Source organism: Oryctolagus cuniculus, chromosome 10 (genome assembly GCF_051225735.1).
Source record: "Oryctolagus cuniculus isolate XC-2025 breed Fujian yellow rabbit chromosome 10, ASM5122573v1, whole genome shotgun sequence".
In the NCBI taxonomy this organism is placed as follows: Eukaryota; Metazoa; Chordata; class Mammalia; order Lagomorpha; family Leporidae; genus Oryctolagus; species Oryctolagus cuniculus.
The window spans coordinates 108,215,779-108,231,934 of NC_142876.1; the positions used below are offsets into that span (position 1 = coordinate 108,215,779).

The 16,156-nt window shown below is 46.6% G+C and overlaps 1 protein-coding gene across 1 annotated transcript in view; it reads right to left on the reverse strand.

Moving 5' to 3' along the window:
* Positions 1-3,388: 3,388 nt before the first annotated feature.
* Positions 3,389-16,156, reverse strand: part of ZNF621 (zinc finger protein 621) — a 209,630-nt gene continuing 196,862 nt past the window's right edge. Inside the window, exon 10 of the transcript XR_016214938.1 lies at positions 3,389-3,469. The gene's annotated coding sequence lies outside the window, so the exon portion shown is untranslated. The remainder of the gene's footprint in view (positions 3,470-16,156) is intronic.

A 16,156-nucleotide genomic window follows, 5' to 3' on the forward strand; every position in this document is an offset into this window, starting at 1 on the left:
AAGTGAGGTTTGCAGTTTAGTGTCCCTGGAGCATTTTTTCAGTAGCATGGCTACACATGGATACTGTTTGGTGCCTTGGTAGGAACAGCAGTTTTATGTTGGTGTATGGATGGTGGAGTATGCCAGCTCTGAGAATCATGAGGTGCATCTGCAGGGGCTTGGGGCTTGCGATGCTTAAGAAGCTGTAAGCACTTCTTTTTCTTGACTTTGATGGTGATGTCCACTGATCTAACACCAGTGGTCCAGTGCCTCCACTGAAGACCGAAACCAGGATTGAAAGGAAAATTTGGGGCCCCAGGGACCCAGAAGCACACTTCAGGGGTATCCCTCACACCCCTGTCTCCATGAGCAGAGTCTGCAAAGCTGACCACCAAGGTCCTGGCAGAGGGACCAAGAGCTCAGACTTAGCTAATGAGAATTCTCTGCTCTAGACTCCTAAATCCATGTGTCCAGAACATTCTTACACCTCACTGCATTTGGATGGCAGCCCCTCTACCACTTCAGGGCTCAACTCTGGCATGTTTTAAGAGGGCCTGTCCTCCTCTGTTGTCCAAGGTAAGGAGTGCCTGAACCTCTAATCACTGCTTGTGCACAGGGCCATCAGTCGGACATGTGCCCTCTAGATGGTGGGCCTGGGTACACACTGCACCTGCCATCAGCAGTCTCCTTTTGGAGATCCTCAAGAAGAATTCAGTTCAAGAGACTGAGGTCCTCACTCTCAGCGTGGCTGCTGCCCTCTCTTGCACTTACTGTGCCATAATCCAATGCACCTTTGAAACGTGATGAGTAACAGTTATCCCAGCGTCTTTCCTCTCAGAGATTCTGTTATTCCTCAGAGAGGAATTTTGGGGTGCAGAAATGTGTTAGGGAAGGGGATCTGCCTGCTCCACTGGCATCACTCAGGCCCCAGATACTAATGGATGTGCTGGGGGAGAATGAAAGCTGGACTCCACCACACACATCTTCTCACTCCTGAGCCCAAAGCCCAGCCTGGAAGAGGCTAAGCTGTTTCCCAGGGCTTTTTGTCACTCTACATTGTTCTCAAGCCAACTGTGGTTACAAAAAGGAGAAGAAAAACCTCAGATGTATTTGGAGCCCTTTGTACCATCTGGGGCCCATAGACGCAGGGAAATCAGTTGAGGACAACTGAAAGATGGCTGCAGAAAACATCATTAGAGGAACAGGGGAGCAAGACAGAGAAGCCGATACACCAAATGGGACAGAGGAATGAGCAGGCCACCCCATGAACATCCAAGGCATGAAGGAAACTCTGGGAGGCTGGGTAGAACAGCTTCGCAAGCTTACATGGGCATCAGAATCCCCCGGAAGGCAAATTCCAACTTCGACTGCAAAGCCCCACCCTCAGAGTTTCAGATTCAGTGGAGGTGAAGTGGTCTTGGGAATATGCATTTTTTTTCAAGTTCTCAGGTCCTGGGGCCACCTCTGAGAACAACAGTGAAGAACATGCTTCAAAGCAGTCCCACTAAGGGGTGAGGAGTTGGGTGTTCCCCTAACAATTCTTGTATCTCATTGCTGGAGACTGCTCCAGGTGGGGGTTAACTCTTGGGAGCCTTGTGTACAAGCCTCACATGGTGCCACAACCAGAACATGCTTCAAGGCTGAGAGCAACGGGTGCTTGCCGAAAGGGGCCACAGGGTGCATGGGAACAAGGGGTGCTGAGGCACCCAGAGAGCCAAACCCATCTCTTGTATTCTTTAGCTCTTTAGTACTGCCATGAAATACCTGAGAAACCTAACTTTGTAAGTGAAAAAGTTCAGTTAGTTCAAAGTTTTGGAGGTCCAAGTCTAAGATTGGGCATCCCTATTGGTTTGCCTCTACTGAGGGTGGCAGTGGTGGAGTGTGGACCCTAATTAGAGGAAGGATCACATGGTGAGCCAGGAAGCATAGGGGCTGGGCCCACCTGGGGCTTCCTAACCAACCCCCTTGCAGAATCACCTCCCAAGGGTGAACCCCCAATGACCTATGGACCTCCTCCTAGGCCTGCCTCCTAGATACCATCATTGGATTAAGTCTTCTTAGTATTATTAATTTGTAACTTTGGGGCTTAAATTTCTGCATGAGTTCGGGAGTCAAATCCTGTTCAAACTACAGCAACACTCATGGAACTGTGTATCTCGGTGGAAAGTTGCAACATCCTGAGCTACAGAAGTAGAAAGAACAGTGGCACAACAAAGGCATCAAGTCCCAGGTGCTCCTGCACCCACAGCTGTGTGATTTCCAGAAAATCTCTCCACCCTCTCTGGGCCCCCAACTGAAAGATTTCCAAGGGCGCGCCTGTCTTGAAAATCCCCTGCTTCTTTATCCAGAGAAGCCCTGCAACCTCATCATTAAATGCAAGTCACCACATTCAAGCACCGTCCATGAAAATGTCCAGTGCTGAGCTGAGCTCTGAGAAAGCACTGATGAAGACATTTGTGGCCCCTGCCCAGTCCTTCCCTTAGGAAGGACGTGCTACATCCAGAGTGCCAGACAATGTGCATCGGTGTCCCCAGGGTCTCTAGGATGGACACCCAAGGTGGGGCTCACGGGCCACTGGTCTGCAGGCATCAGGCTCACTGCCTTCCTTTGCTTCCTTGGCAGGTGTGTCAAGCATTAATGAGGCACTTAGTCTCAATCAAAGAGAACTATAAGACTAAGCATTTTCTTTTAATGGGTTATGCAGTTAAAATAATAAGCTGCTTAATCTTTTCATTTGGGGCAGAATGATGTATTAGGGCAGACGTGATTGCTCTACCTCCCACCCTTTCTCTGAATAGCCTGGCAATGACCACTCTCTGCTGGTTGAGCTTTTTAAGTACCTAGGCATAAGTGGCAAGCGGGGGCTCCCCAGCGTGCTGGGAAGGGCAGTCTGGGCTTTCAGGTACGAGGGAAGTCGAAGCTTCTGCAGCTGGTGTCAGGGCTCAGCTTCAGAAAAACCAAAGTAAAGGGCATCCAGGGGCTTGTCTTCCAAGTAGCCACACCCACTTGGGTCATAAACAGTTCCTATATTCCTTGGAAATCCCATGCCTTCCCATTGTTTTTGCCAATGATTTGGGATAACGAGGTCTACCTGGTTCCAGAGGAGTCTAATTAGCACATTTGATTGCACTGGTGCAGTGATTGGCTCAGAAATGAGTGCATGACATGAATCATCCAATCAGAGCTTATCCAGGGACATTAGTTCAGTCAACCAGGCAAGAGTCTCTTTACGAGGGGATAAAAGTCTGAAGCTTCCAGGGGCTGCCATGAAGGAAGGCCTGAGAGTTAAGGCGACCAGAAGGAGAGCAGAACTGAGCTCTAGAGGGTGGCAACTTTCTAGAGACATTATTCAAGCGTCTAGGTCCAGTTGCACTTGGTGCCATGCACACCTGTTATTGTCTTACCTGTCTTCAAATCATGGTGTTGAGGGCCAGGGTGGTAGCACCACCTCAGCGAATCATCGTGGGGTCCAGAGGTTCACTAGCAGTCACTGCAAGAGAAAGGCAAGGGACTCGAACCATCTTTCCTGTTCTCCCAGGCAACAACATCCTCTCCTTCAAGGTTCACTCCCTGGTAACCCCCTTTCTGAAGCTCTCCCAGGCAGATCCAGGTGCTTCCTTTGTTACAGCTCCCCTTCTTTGTTCGTAGGACGCCCAAGAAGGAATGGCAAGACCAGGGTCGTGGACTCATCCCTTCAAACTTATCTCATAGCCCACTCTGACATTTTTGTGTTTCCCCCGTTGTGAGGAAGATGTGGCCTACTCCAAAGGAAGCTGCCTGTGTATGCACATAAGCATGTATGTGAGTTATGAGCTGAGCGTGGTGTCTGAAGACATCCCGACACTGGCAGAGGGTTGGGGAAAAGGTGAAAGAAGGGACTGTGTGTCTCATAAAAGTCATTTATTTGTAAGCATACCACTGATTACCCCTAGCATGAGAAGCTACTCTGATTCCTGGCTCTGGATCCTGGCTCCAGCTTCCAATCAATGAAGGAATAGAGGATATTGTTGACTGGGGAGTGGGACATATGGTCCAAGCAAGGGGCCAGACATGACAAAGGCCTACGTCCCCTGCGTTGGATCGAAGTGGACCTTACTGTCCCAAACCACTAGCATTAAGAATCAGAGGGTGTGAAGTTTCCAAGGAAAAGTTGGAACTGTTTCTGACAGAAGGGTATCTGGCTACCTGGAAGACGAGCTCGTAGATGCCAACTATATTCTGCTCCATGGCTGAAAGTTCCTTGCTGATACCTGAGCTGCTGCCAAGATTTCTTGGGCCTTCCAAATTTTGTGAAGACAAATATCAGAATCAGGTTACCCTTGTCCATTTCCTATCCTTTCAAACAGGTGTGCACCAGTCCTTCAAAATATATGCCAACCTAATCATATGGAACAGGGGTAGGATGGCAGGTTGTTTCGGCTTTTTAAAAGGTCTTTTTAAAGTTTATGTACTTGAGAGGATGGGAAGGAAGGAGGAAGAGAGGCAGAGAGAACAAGTAAGAGAGAGAGAGAGAGAGAGAAAAGGTCTTCCTTTTCCGTTGGTTCACCCCCCAAATGGCTGCTATGGCCGGCACACTGCAACCGGCGTGCTGCGCCAATCCGAAGCCAGGAGGCAGGTGCTTCCTCCTGGTCTACCATGCGGATGCAGGGCCCAAGCACTTGGGCCATCCACCACTGCCTTTCTGGGCCACAGCAGAGAGCTGGACTGGAAGAGAAACCGGGACAGAATCTGGCGCCCCAACCGGGACTAGAACCCGGGGTGCCGGTGCCGCAGGCAAAGGATCAGCCAAGTGAGCCATGGCGCTGGCCCTCCCCTACTTTCTAACTCAGTCTCCTTCAATTTTTTTTTCCTTGAAGGCTTCAGAAGGCCTGAGGTGTGCATGTTAATTTAATCTGTCAAGTACCTATAGGTCCCTTGTGCTTTGGAGGAAGGGAGCTTCTAATGATCATAATGTAAACTGCTCTTTATTTGGGGTCTTTTTTTGTCAATCTTGTCTCCCACCATAGCCATCAAGAAATCATGCAGTAGGGAGTAGCCAGATAGGCTAATTTTGGGTCAGTCATATTATCCTCTTCAGATTTCAAACTGGAAAGTAGGGGCCCCAGGAGGTAGAGCCCGAGAGAATAATTTCTTCTGATGACGGTGGGGATGGTACAGACAGAACATCTAGAACCCAGGGGGCATGGCTACGAGTTTACTTCTGTGGTACAAGGTTGGTCATAGTCCTATCCCTTCAATGAGTTCCTCTGATTATCTCATCCAGTGTCGAAATCTGTCATATGAAACAAAGAATTCCAGTAGGGAGTCTGCTGCTTGCTCTCTCTTCCTGCCTCCACCAACAAAAAAGCTCCTTCTCTCCATTAATGGCATAGCCCCTGGTGATCTGGGCCATCCCTCCTAAGGCAGCTAGCTCATACATCCCCAGCTTCCCCTTTATGGCTTAACCCACACCCTGATAGCTCTTAGGTCACATTGTATTAGGAGCACTTATCTGTCTAGTTTTTTGCCATAGTATCGCCTAAACAGATCACTGATAGAAAAGATTATGCTTCTTTCTCTTTGCTGACTCACAAGCTCAACCTACTGTGCACGACTTTCCCTTTGGGACTGGCCTAGGGGCAGCAGGGCATTTGTCTCAAGATCCAAGGAATCATTTGTACTTTACAGCAACCCAAAAAGAAGCAGTGATGGCTCAGCTTACAGACCTGGGAACTCTGCCCAGAGGCCTTCCATTCTGAAACGGGTCCAGCTTGCTCACAATCCAGCAGTGTTCAAGTAAAAATGTTCCCAAGAGACCCTCCCATTTGGGCAGAGTGAGGCCTACAGGGAAAGTGGTTTACTCTGGGTTACATGTCACGTTAGCAACTGCTAATGTTAGATCCCTAGTAGCTCTTAGAGACCAACTGCTCAAGCATTGGCAACACTCTAGTAATCTATTAAAATCCTTTTTTTTTCTATTTCAATCCTTTTCTTTCCTCCACTTAAGCAGATCTGCTGGTTAAGTTCTCTTCTTCTAAGGAGCCAAACACAACTGTCTTCATAAAAATAATGTTTTAACTTGAAAAATGTGTATCATTTGACTTTTTTCCAGCCTTTGCTTATTATTCTAGGGTCTGGTCTAAACCAACTTTTCAATGGAAGGAGCAAGAATAGATCTTCCAGCCCAAATGTCTTGGTGCTTGGAAGAGTGTCCATGAGCCTGAGTCAGTAAGCGGAGCTTTGTCAATACAGAACCATGCGTGTTCTGCTAATCCATGAACTTCACCTATCCAGAGACCTAGCAAGTGTTTTGTTCTTCTGGTCCAAGGAAGTGGATGGTTTTGATCATTCAAGCCAAGAACCACCCTCTCTGGGGCCAGAACTAGAGGGCAATAACTGTTATTGAATCTTTAGCACAACTGCAGGAGGAGCCCATAGACGAGAACAGGACAGGAAGGAAAGAAGGAAGGAACGATAAGATGCAGGCTAAAAACGGTGTGGCTCTTTCTTATAGCAACTGGTAACCCCTCTGCAGCATGGCTTGCTACAAGAAAAGAGCCTGGACATAAATGAGACTGTTAGGTGGGGAAGGCTGAGACCTCTAAGTTTCCAATGCATAGGCATCCCACAATGAGAACCAATGGGAGTGACCACATAAAAAATTGAAATTCTGCCTTCTCTGCCTGTTAATCACACAACGGATGAGCCCAGTAAAGGGTGCCCAAGGCTGTGAACCAATTTGCTCCCTCTGAACTGGTTTGTGTCTACCCTACTTTGCAGTTGGTCTTTCTTGGAAGATCTTCAACAACAACATCAAAAAAATTATAAAATTAATTATTAACTTATAGCTTGTGTTCCATAGAAGACTTGAAAGAACTTACAATAAAAGTACACGGAGTAATTAGGGAAGACTGCAATAAAGATTAGAAAGAAACTGGGTATTGTATAGTAAAAAAAGAAGATCATTGTTTCACTTACTAAAGAAGAGAGTCACTTGAACTGAGCAGAAATTTAGCTTTGAGCTTCCTGCTATTTGGGGTGGAAAGGAAATGGTGGGTTCTATATAGTCTTACTGATCAAACGATTTTTTATCAAGGGAGATAAGCTTTAAAAGATCCACATATATAGATACAACCGATCCTTTCCAGAAGTAGAATACTCCACAGCATAGATGTACCACAATTTATTCAACTTGTCATCTGTTGATGACTTTTAGTTTGCTTCATGTGTTTCTCTTTGGATCACTATGACGAATATGGATCATTTTTTTCCGTTTGGATCAATATCAAGAATGCATTATCAGCAAAGGCTAGAAGCAGAGGCATTTACTGACTCCATTTTCAATCAGTAGACTCCAAAATTCACATATAAATGTGAATTTGTATAGTCTATATGATCTGGAGAAATACATGTAAGGAAACATCAAGGTTTATTATCTGGTAAAATAAGTTTGCTTGCAAGTAACAGAGACTAGGGCTTAAGTAGGGTAAAGGCTAATTTTTTTCATAAGGTTACTCTACAAAGTCACCCAGGACCAGATGCTTTTCCTGGGCCATCCCTTCAGTGTCTCTGATATGGTTCACTGTCCTGCGTTCTAGACCTTGTTCTTGCAGTCTAGCCCATGTCTTCCTGATCCAAGATCACTGCTGAGGCTCCAGCCATCATATAGACATTCAAGGAGGCAAGAAGGATGTAGAGAGAAGAGGCTGGCGTTTAAAGGAGATATTGGAGAAGTGTACTATGACAGACAATTCCATTGGCCAGAATTTAGAAGCACAGCAACATGGAGTTGCACTGGAAGCTGAGAAGTGTAGCTTTTTATCTGGGAAGCAAAGCACCAGCTACAACGTGGGGATTGTTCAGGTGAGATGAGAAGGCAGAATAGAACCGGAAAGTCTTCAGTATTCGCTACCATAGCTCACCTGAGGTAGCAATGAGGAAGTCAGGCAGTTAGGAAAGGAAGGGACCGACAGCCCAGGAGGTGGAAATGAGAGCAGGTATGCATTTGTTACTTTGCATTACTTCCCTAGTTGTAGGAAGTAAAATTTTTAAAAGTAGTTTTAGAAAACTTTTAAAACAGTTTTAAGCATGATAAGGACAATTTCCAATAAGCCTTTATGTAAAATTCATGGTGCAAGGAGACGTCAAAATGAGGGGATGTGGCAGGCAGTGTGGGCTCCCTGCAGGGACTTTCCATTGAGGCACAAATTCAGGCTGCTTGGAGGGGCTGGTCATGTTGGCAGGTCTGTAGTGAAATAGAACCTGGGGAAGGAATGACTGGCTGCTCAGAAATCAAACCCAAGACTCCTGGGACCTGTTTGACTTCTCTGATCTACAGGTTCCATCAAATGTGACCAGGGAAGCCGCAGTCCTTTAAGACAGACCAGAAAATATGTGTTTGGGGGAGGCGGTGTTCCTATTAGGCCTAGGAAAGTGATGGTACCAGGCTGAGTCTAGAGCAGTGTCCCAGAGGAAACAAGTTAGACAAGCATACTTGGTCCAATCCCAATAGATGAGAAAGTCAGTCCAGTGAGGAGAAAGGTTTTGCTTCAAGTCCCCTAACTGTAGGAGGCACCTCCAGATTAGAATTCAGAAAAGGGGACAGCCAGCCCCAGAAATTTTTTATTTTTAAAAAGATTTAATCCTTTATCGGTTGCATAGTTTGCAAATATTTTTTCCCATTCTGTCAGTTGCCTCTTCACTTTCCTGAATGTTTCTTTTGAAGTACAGAAACTTCTCAATTTGATGCAATCCCAAATGTTAATTTTGGCTTTGACTGCCTGTGCTTCTGGGGTTTTTTCCAAGAAGTCTTTGCCGGTGCCAATATCTTGCAGGGTTTCTCCAATGTTCTCTAATAATTTGATGGTGTCGGGTCGTAGATTTAGGTCTTTAATCCATGCTGAGTGGATTTTTGTGTAAGGCGTAAGGTAGGGGTCTTGCTTCATGCTTCTGCATGTTGAAATACAGTTTTTCCAGCACCATTTATTGAATAGACTGTCCTTGCTCCAGGAATTGGTTTTGGATCCTTGATCAAATAAATGTAAGTTGGCTGTAGATGTTTGGTTTGATTTCTGGTGTTTCTATTCTGTTCCATTGGTCTATCCATCTGTTTCTGTACCAGTACCATGCTGTTTTGATTACAACTGCCCTGTAGTATGTCCTGAAATCTGGTATTGTTTTTGTTGTACAAGATTGCTTTAGCTATTCGAGGTCTCCTGCATCTGCATATGAATTTCAGCATCATTTTTTCTAGGTCTGAGAAGAATGTCTTTGGTATCTTGATTGCTATCGCATTGAATCTATAAATTGCTTTTGGGAGAATGGACATTTTGATGATATTGATTCTTCCAATCCATGAGCATGGAAGATTTTTCCATTTTTTGGTATCCTCTTCTATTTCTTTCTTTAAAATTTTGTAATTCTCATCATAGAGATCTTTAACATCCTTGGTTAAATTTATTCCAAGGTATTTGATTGTTTTTGTAGCTATTGTGAATGGGATTGATCTTAGCAGTTCTTTCTCAGCTGTGGTATTGCCTATGTACACAAAGGCTGTTGATTTTTGTGCATTGATTTTATATCCTGCTACTTTGCCAAACTCTTCTATGAGTTCCAATAGTCTCTTAGCAGAGTTCTTTGGATCCCCTAAATAAAGAAACCAGAATCTACAAAGAGATCAAGAAACTCCACAAAAACAAAACCAACAACCCACTTAAGAGATGGGCCAAGGACCTCAATAGATATTTTTCAAAAGAGGAAATCCAAATGGCCAACAGACACATGAAAAAATGTTCAGGATCACTAGCAATCAGGGAAATGCAAATCAAAACCACAATGAGGTTTCACCTATCCCCAGTTAGAATGGCTCACATACAGAAATCTACCAACAACAGATGCTGGAGAGGATGTGGGGGAAAAGGGACACTAACCCACTGTTGGTGGGAATGCAAACTGGTTAAGCCACTATGGAAGTCAGTCTGGAGATTCCTCAGAAACCTGAATATAATCCTACCATACAACCCAGCCATACCACTCCTTGGAATTTACCCAAAGGAAATTAAATTGGCAAACAAAAAAGCAGTCTGCACCTTAATGTTTATTGCAGCTCAATTCACAATAGCTAAGACCTGGCATCAACCCAAATGCCCATCAACAGTAGACTGGATAAAGAAATTATGGGAAGTGTACTCTATAGAATACTATACAGCAGTCAAAAACAATGAAATCTGGGCATTTGCAACAAAATGGAGGAATCTGGAAAACATCATGCTGAGTGAACTAAGCCAGTCCCAAAGGGACAAATATCATATGTTCTCCCTAATCAATGACAACTAACTAAGCACCAAAGGGGAAACCTGTTGAAGTGAAATGGACACTATGAGAAACAGTGACTTGATCAGCCCTTGCCCTGACTGTAGATGAACAACTTAATACTTTATCCCTTTTAGTATTTTTTGGTTGTTCTACTTAATACTATTGATTGAATTCTGTAATTAATACACGGTTATTCTTAAGCGTTGAAACTTAACTGAAAAGTGATCCCTGTTAAATATAAAGGTGGGAATAAGAGAGGGAGGAGATGTACAATTCGGGACATGCTCAAGCTGACTTGCCCCAAACGGTAGAGTTAGAAACATACCAGGGGATTCCAATTCAATCCTATTAAGGTGGCATGAACCAAATCCATCTCACTAGTCAAAGTTATCAATTTCTGTTCACAGCTGATCATACTGATAGGTCTAAGAGTCAAAGGGATCACACAAACAAGACTAGTGTCTGCTAATACTAGCTGATAGAGTCAAAAAGGGAGAGAACAATCCAGCATGGGAAGCAGGATACACAGCAGACTCATAGAATGGCAGATGTCCTAAACAGCACTCTGGCCTCAGAAACAGCCCTTAAGGCATTCGTATCTGGCTGAAAAGCCCATGAAAATATTTCAGGCATGGAAAGCCAAGACACTCTGGCACAAAAAAAAAAAAAAAAAAAACCACTTAAATGAAAGATCTCTGTGAGTGAGATCCTAGTGGAACGAACAGATCATCAAAGAAGGAGGTACCTTTCTCTGAAGGGAGGAGAGAACTTCCACTTTGACTATGACCTTGTCTAAATGTGATCAGAGTCGGCGAACTCAAAAAGCTTCCATAGCCTTGGAAACTCATGACTAGAGCCTAGGGTGATTACTGATGCCATAAACAAGAGTGTCAAATTGTTAAGTCAACAACAGGAGTCACTGTGCACTTACTTCTCATGTAGGATCTCTGTCCTTAATGTGCTGAACATTGTGATTTAATGCTATAACTAGTACTCAAACAGTATTTTTCACTTCGTGTTTCGGTGTGGGTGCAAACTGTTGAAATCTTTACTTAATATATGCTAAAGTGATCTTCTGTATATAAAGAGAATTGAAAATGAATCTTGATGTGAATGGAAGGGGAGAGGGAGCGGGAAAGGGGAGGGTTGTGGGTGGGAAGGAAGTTCTGGGTGGGGGGGAAGCCACTGTAATCCATAAGCTGTACTTCAGAAATTTATATTCATTAAATAAAAGTTTAAAAAGTAAAATAAAAAGATTTATTTATGGGGCTGGTGCTGTGGCGCAGCAGGTTAACACCCTGGCCTGAAGCACCGGCATCCCACATGGATGCCGGTTCGAGTCCCAGCTGCTCCACTTCCGATCCACAGTAGAAGACGGCCCACGTCCTTGGGCCCCTGCACCCATCTGGGAGACCTGAAACAAGCTCCTGGCTCCTGGCTTTAGCTCAGCTGAGTTCAGGTTGTTGCAACCATTTGGGGATGGAAGACCTCCCCCCACTAACCCTCTCTGCCTCTACTTCTCTATAGCTCTACCTTCAAATAAATAAATAAACCTTCAAAAAAAAAAAGGAATTCAGAACCGAGCTCCCTTGCTGCTTTGCTCCTTCACCCTCACAGCAAGTCTGAGAATGTTTCCATGGGAGAACCTGCTTCTCTGCAGCCCATACTTCCATTCATTCTTGGGTCCTCGTTCTGGAGATTCTGCCTCCTATCTGGGTGCTAGGAGTCCAAGGTGGAACCAACAGCTAACAGGATTGCTCCTGCCGGTTCCCACGTGGGTGCTTGATTCTCCAAGGGCTAACCGGGCACACAGACAGCTAGGCTTCCAGATAGCCCTGCAGTAACTGCATGGCTGCTGTAACAAAGTATCAAGTTCCTCAGGCAGACACCAGTTCTCTCCGGGTTCTACAGGTGTTGCCTGGGCTGTGCCGTCTCTCACACCTCCCCGGCACCGGTGGTGTCCCTCAGTCCTTGGCATCTCTTCTTTTGCAGCTGTATCACCGGTCTCCGCCTCTGCTGTCACACGGCCTTCTCCCCGCACACCTCTCGGCTCCTCTCTTGCAAGGACGCCTGTCACCCTAGATTAACGGTCTGCCCCACTTCAGTCCTCTTGTGACCTCAGATTTATCTATATCTGCATTACATCTGCAAAAATCCTATTTCCAAATAAGGTCACAGTCCCAGGGGCCAGGGTTAAGAATTCCACATCTCTGTTGAGGGGACACAGAGCAACCCTAACCAAGCCCCTTCTGCATCTTCCCGGAAGTCTTCGGAGCCAGCAGCACGTCAGCCAGGTTGGAGCCATCAAGGGGACCGCACAGGAAAGGAGGCTACTGGGGGCAACGGTGACACAGAGAAATACTTGGACTTTGAAACTGGATTTGACTGATGAGGGGGAAACGAAGGTAGAGGGCTCCAAGATGCCCCTCACTCCCCAGCACAGAGCCCCAAGGCCATCACCCCCTAGGATGCTCCTGGCTCGTTCTCCGATGTCGTAACAGAATCAGCAACAGCCTTGTTGGTGGGCACAGGGTCCTTACTGCAGTGACTCCTCACTGTGAACAGAGTCCCTCTGGCTGTCTTGGTACAGAGGCTGGAGCCTCCCAGCCCTGGCAACCCTGCAGGGCACAGTGGGGGAGGCAGTCAGATGATGGGGGAGAAGGGATTCCCACAAGCCCTGAAGTATATGGGTTTCTGGGTCTGAGCAAGAACTTCCAGCCCCTAGCTCTCAGGCAGCTGCCAAATTGCACACAACCAGCCCAGCCACATGCCTACCCTGGGTCTCAGTGTCCTCCCCTTCCAGATGAAGTGGTTTTATCTCTAAAGCCCCTTCCCAGAGTTCAGAGTGAGAGCAAGTGTCTTGGAAGGACGCCTTCAGTGGGTTTCCCTAGAAGCAGGGCCTGAGAGGGGGACCCAAGGGGGCACGGGAGAGAGAGGAACTGGGCAACAAAGGGAGGGGCAGAATGCACCTGGTTTCAAACAAATCCAGCCTTGGCCAGAGGCCAATCCCACTACAGCGGCTCCCTTCATCAGCAAGTCCATCCCCATGCACTGCCGTGGGTCTGGGGCATGCTCCCCTGTGTGGGGGTCTCCCACAGCAGTTCTGTAGAGAAGAAAGAGCTGCTGGGAGCCAGAAAAGCCCCCCATAGCAGCAGTGACAGCATTGATTCCCCCTGGCCTTCGCACAGAATGGACTTGTGGAGAACAGAAGAGAAGATTCTGTAAAGCCCTCCCCCTTCATTCAAATTCTATTCGTGAGCACCTGCTGCCTGCCCAGCACTGTCATGGGTGTTGCCATATGATGCTTAATTTTCTCTAAGTCGTCACAAGCTGTCTGGTTATGCAGCCCCTCCCAAGAATGCCAGGATCCCTGCTCCAGTGAAACCCTGCCGGAGGGAGTGCTAGCAACCCCACGTGCCGTACGCATCTGCTGGGCAGGGAGGACTCAAGGACCAGGGGAACTTTGCATGCGCCAGGCTGTGACAGGCCTGTGGCACATTCGAGCAAAGATGCACTAGCCACACTGGCACAATTTGGAAGTCAAGCGGGCCTCCTCTCCAGCAGTTTCTGGCCAGGAAGCCGGCTGAGCAGGCAACTGCAACCTCCATATCTTTGAGTAAATTCTGCTTGTCTGGTGGACAGCGGACATTCGGTGGGCAGGCTGTCCTGATCCTTCAAAGCCCCTGTACTTGCCTTCTCACCTTTGAACTTGCTTCTCTGCAGCCCATACTTCCAAGGTGCCCTTGCCAAAGAGCCTCCAGGCTAGCCTGGCCCCAGTTTTTGTACCCCCAGCGGTCGGAGAAGGGGTGGTGTGTGGTAGACTCAAAGGCAGGGCTAGATATGGGTCCTACCAGATACTCATGTCCAGCAAGAAGGGAGGGGCAGCAGTGGGGGTGGGGGTGAAGGGCAGGTACAGCCCTGTGAAGTCAGGGGCAAATTCGAACAGGTTGTTTGCTATTCCATCTCCAAGGCTCAAATCTATCCTGTTTATGGACTAGTAAAGGGGCTACTTTGAGAAGAAGAGGAAGTGATCTGAAGCCAGCACTGTACTAGGGAGCAGTGAGCGGGCTGGGGGCCAACAGAAAGCTGTCCATCACAGAGCATCCGCTAGCACAAAACTAAACGTCCTTGTAGGCAGAACCAGACAGGGTCTGGTGGGTTCACGCATGGCAACAACTACAACTGCAAACTGACTGTGTTGATTGGCTCCAGGCGACAGTATCCACCTCAACCAACCATCACCGAGCCCCCAGGTCTCTATCTACCCTTGCCCCTGCGTAGCTGTGTTTGTACATGAGAGTACTGCCAAAAGTTCACAGGAAAAGTGTATTATGAAAAATGTATGCATAGATTACAAAATTTGGAATCAACATAAATATCTTTTCATTTCATTTCCCATAAACTCTTTGAAATAATGTCATGTGTTTGTGTGTGTGTGTTTCTCTAAAATAAGGACCAAAACACTATCTGTTTTTTCAGAGAAAGACCCAATAGCAAGACATCTTGAGTCACTAGAGTGTGTTTTAGGATTCTTGGGTTGTTAAACCCTCTGAGTGAGGATGCTAACACATCGAGAGGCACACCCCAAAGACTCAGAGTCCAGACCAGCTGATGCAAAAGCAAGAGGATTTATTCGGCGTCTGCGCAGACGGGCCTCCTGAACTTGGGAGCCCAGAGAGCGCCTCCAGCACAGAGCCACATGGTTTATATACCCTCAGTGACCAATCAGAAGCACTATAGTGTCCATGCACACAGCAGTCCAATCTGTGAGCTGATCATGTGAAAGGCATGCGTCTTCTATCCAATCAGCTACGGGGTCACATGGGAGGCATGCACACAGCAGTCCAATCCGTGAGCTGATCATGTGAAAGGCATGCGTCTTCTGTCCAATCAGCTACGGGATCACATGGGAGGCATGCACCTCGTCGCCATTTTGTTGTTTACTTCTTCAGCAGTTCCTTCCCCTGTCAGCGTCATCTTGTTCACCCTGAGGACGGCGACGTCTCGCTCCCTTCGTTCCCCTGGAGGGAGAGCAGCGTCCCGCTTCCCACACCGTTATTTGAGTATTAGGAGGTATACAAACTGGGTTAGGACTTAGCACAGCCAGGCACAAGTGTCTCAGCTAGCTGAGCACAGGGTCCCTTATTTTTATAGCTTCACCTAATTTTAGCTCTGAGGGAAAAAGTTTAGGGCTATAATTTTTAAACTTTAATTTTATTTGGGGCAAAGGTGACTTCTTGTTTTTAATAGTGTTAGCTTAAGTCACTCCATCTTGGTTTGATTTTTAAAGTTCTTCAGGGTCATCACAGGAGAAAATAAAATATGAGATAGAAAAAGAATACAGTGTTGATGCAAATATTAAGATTTATTGAGCACTTAGTATGCGCCAGACCCTGTGGAAAGCCCTTTCTTGCACCGTCTCAGGTTGCCAAGGCAACCTTGAGATACAATATCCCCCTTTTCCAAGTGAAGAGCTTGGATCCCAGGAAAGGGAGCTGACCAGTCCAGGATCACCTGGCTCTGTCACATGGACCCCAGCGCCCAGTTCCTAACCACTTTCTTACATAGATCCTGATGTAGCTCTTCTCATACCGTAAGTCTTAGATAGGTAAGAAAACGACTTCCAAAAGGGAAGTCAGGGAATAAATAGAAGAGACGGAGCTGAGACAGACAAGGGTAAGATTCAAGGGCAGGGAGAGAAAACAACAGTAGGGAAAAATGAGCCATGACGAGCTTAGTGCCTTAGCCCTGTGCCTCCTTGGGAACCAACACAGAGAGAGACAAGCAGGGGGTTGCCTGGCTCTCATCCAGTAAAAGCAACTTGGACCACTTTGTTGAAAAGAGACTTCCACAGTCCTAGTCCTTGAAGTGGATTCATCCTGGG